Here is a 4,095-nt window from a genome sequence, read left to right on the forward strand (position 1 = left end):
ACCCTGTTTTTCATTTCGTTTTTTCTCCTTTTGTCCGCGAATTCAATAAATGCGTAGGATTTTGAAAATATTCGGGGAATAAAAAATGTTCATGATTTTTAAAAAACTGTTCGCATATTAAAAAATGGTCACGAATTTCAGAAAATGTCTGCCAACTCAAAAAAGTTCATAAATTTCTAAAACATCTTCACAGAAAAATTTTACGCAAATTTCATAAAAGTTCCCATTAAAAAAATCATCAATTCAAAAACTGCTAATTGGTTCAAATGTTCATGCATTTAAAAAATTGTTTATCAAAACAAAATAAATTCATGTATTTGAAGAAATGTTCGTCAATCCAAAAAATGTTTATGAGTTCCAAAAATATGTTCACCAATTCAAGAAAGCTTACGATTTTTGCAAAAGTACGCGAATTTGAAAAATGTTCACAATAAAAATAATGGATGATTTAAGAAAGATCTCACGAATTTTTAAAAATGTTCTTGATTTCTAAAAAAGTATTCAAAATCTTGAAATATGTTCGCATAATTAAAATAAAAGGGAACAAATATGAAATAAAGCATAACATAAGAAATGACAAAAGGACCAAAATAAAAAAGGAAATAAAAACTAAAAAGGAAAATTAGAAAGGAAAGAACGAAAATGAAAGAGCAGAAAAATAACCGAAAGGAAAAACAGATTTAAAAAACGTGCCCAAAACCGGAAAATATCTAAGTAGGCCAGTCGAATAGTTAAAGAATGTTACGGTTGCCATGCAGGAGCTCAAGCCCTCGCCCCCTTGGATGTTGTGCTTAGTGTTTGTTGTCTTCTCACAAAAACCTGAATGATATTATGCACTGCAACAAGGTAGTAAGTGTCACATATGTTGTTGCTTCTTGTTCTACGGTTGAATGTTGTTGTGTGCTCATCCCACTTATCGTCGCTCTACATTGCTTTGTTGCTCAAGTTGACATCCCCAATGAAATCACGATATACATGTAAACCAGGGTTCATGAGTTGGTGGTCGCTTGTTCTCTCGTAAGAGTGGTTGGGTAACACCCAAAAGTAAAAATTAAAAGAGAAAGAAAAAAAATACTAAAAAGAAAAGAATAATATGAGGCAGTAGCATGTGGCCTATCACGCACTTGGCCGACCCATTTCGGGAGGTGCCTAACGCAAGCGCAAGCTATGCCTCGGTATAAGCGCCATAGGCGTGCTCGATGACTGTAGCGAATCAGGAATCGGTCAGTGTAGATGGCCTTGCTCTAGAGCAATCCGACATTGTAGCAAACCGGCCAATGTGGTGAACGATTTTTTTAATATGTGATATTTTTTCCAGCTTTCACTTTTTTCGAAACTGCTGATTTTTCTTGAAAATGTAAATTCTATTCAAAATTTTGAACATTTTTTGAAACCATGAACCTTTTTTCCATTTGGAAACACTTCTCAAAATTTGAACATTTTTATAAACACGAACATTTTCCAAAATTTTGAAGATTTTCTGGAAACATGAATAGTTTTAAAGTTTACGATCATTTCCCAAAAACGCGAGCCATTCCTCCAATTTCAGGTTTTTTGTTCAAATTTCAATTTTTTAGAATATGATATTTTTAAATTTTCCACACAAATTTTAAACAGTGGGCATTTTTTGAACATATTTTTTAATAGAATAAGAAAAGGAAAAAAGAAACAGAAAAATTGAATAAGAGAAATGAAACCTGAAAACAAGTAAAGAAGAGAAACAGTTTATGCCCTTCTAGAAGGTTCCCCGTACTGGTAAAAACTAGCTTGGAACCTTCTAGATGGTTCCCAAAACCGAAACGTTTCCTACACCAAAATGAGCCGGCCCACTTGCTCGCTAGTACGATAGTCAGTGTGCATATTGAAAATTCACCGAAAATGAGCGCAATACCCGGGATTCAATCCCGGGACCATTGACATATTGGGTGTGCTCATCAGTGACTACTAAGCACTGCGACATTTAATGAACTAACATTATCGGCAATACAAATATTTTCCAAAAATTATCAAACAATTTATTTAAATTCAGACAATTTTTAGGCAAACGCTAACAATTTCTGAAAAATGTGAACAACTATTGCTTTTTTTCTTTCTAAAATTCCATTAAGTTTCTGAATTTCCAAACACATCCTGAAAACCGTGATCAAATTTTGAATCTGAAAAAATTCGTTATTCTGAACAATTTTTGATAAATTGAACATTTTGAAATCAATAAAAAAATATTTAAATTCTGAACATTTTCTATAAAATCTGATTTTTCTAAATGTAAGTAATTTTTGAAAGGCAAGAAAAAAGAGTCCGAATTTTATAGAAAATGTGAACAATATTTGAACACGTGAACAAATAAAAAATTTCTGAATGACTAATTTTTTTGAGAAACATGAATAAAATACATAAATTGCAAAAAATGAAAAAAATTTCAAAATTCCTAAATTTTCTGAAATAAGTGATTTTTTTAAAACATGAAATAATATTGGAAGTCCAAATTTTTAAAAGAAAATATGAACAATTATTGAAAACATGAACACATTTCAAATTTTGAACAATATTTGGAAACGTGAACAAAATTTTAAAAATATGGAAAAAATTGAAACTCTGAAAATTTTGAAAACACATGAACAAAATTTGAATACAAAATATGTTTTGAAAAAAGTTAAGAGTTTTGATAGTCTGAATTTTTTTTGAAAAATTTGAAGTTTAAAAAAAGAAAAAGAAACAGAAAAAATAAAAAGGAAAGAAAAAGAAAAACCAAGAAAACTAGAAGAAGAAACCACCCGGAAAAAACCTGATTAATGAATCTTCTAGAAGGCTCCAAAACCTGTAGAAATACTGTACAGAAAAGAAAAACTTCGCTAGTAAATGGGGCGGCCCACTGCATCGTTCGCTCCCGCATTCCTGTGCGAAGCGTCGACATTACGACGTAGAGAGCGGCGTATAGGGTTTTCCGTTCGACATATTAAGCGGGGAACTGGAAATTCTTGCGGGAGTTATGTCTCGCTTATTGTGAGGCGTACCTCCGGCTCGCCTCTGGTGCGACGCTACTGTGCTGACCTCTATTTTTTTCTTTGTGGTTTCATTTATCGGTTTTCTTCTGCTTTTTTTGGTTTCTTTATTTCTTTATTTGATTTTTTCTTCAGTTTTTCCAACACATGTCTACATTTTAATACACATTATAAATTTTTCATATATATCAGCGACATTTTTTTATGCACCTTTAACATTATACAATGATTAACATTGTTTCGACTATGTGTTTTGGTGTGTACTGTTTTTCATACCAATTGTATACTTTTTATACACATCTAAAATATTTCTTATATACCTATAACATTTTTCATATACATGATTAGTATTTTTTTTCAAATACATGTTTTGGATTATCATTTTGAATACGTGTTAAACATTTTTAAATACACTTTGAAACATTTTTTAAAATTACAAAGCAATTCTTAAAATATGCAAACATAGATTCATGATAAATCTATACACAATGCACAACCACTGATTCTAGGATATAGGGGAAGTTCCTCACTCATTTCCTACCACGTTCATTTGCATTAAAACGTACGTTTTTCAAATACCACAATTCTTAGGGGAAGCCTTAGGGCATCTCTAACGGCAACCCACAGATTTACTCCCGCATCCATCCATGGATAGGGGGATCAGTGTGCGGACACGGATGCGGGAAGACGCCAACACATGTCTACATTTCAATACTCGTTGTAAATTTTCCATATATATCAGCAACATTTTTATACACCTTTAATATTATACAATGATTAATATTGTTTCTACTATGTGTTTTGATGTCTATTTTTTCATACCAATTGTATATTTTCGGTATACATCTAAAACATTTTTATGTATGTATAACATTTTTTAAATACATGGTTAGCATTTTTAAGTAGATGTTTTGGATTATCATTTTGAATACGTGTTAAAAAGATTCAAATACAGTTTGAAACATTTTAAAAATTATACAAAACAATTTTTAAAATATGCAAACATATATTCACGATAAATCTACATGCAATGCACAACCACTGATTCTAGGATATAGGGGAAGTTCCTCACTCATTCCCTACCATGTGCATT

This window comes from Triticum dicoccoides, chromosome 3A (assembly GCF_002162155.2).
Source record: "Triticum dicoccoides isolate Atlit2015 ecotype Zavitan chromosome 3A, WEW_v2.0, whole genome shotgun sequence".
NCBI lineage: Eukaryota > Viridiplantae > Streptophyta > Magnoliopsida > Poales > Poaceae > Triticum > Triticum dicoccoides.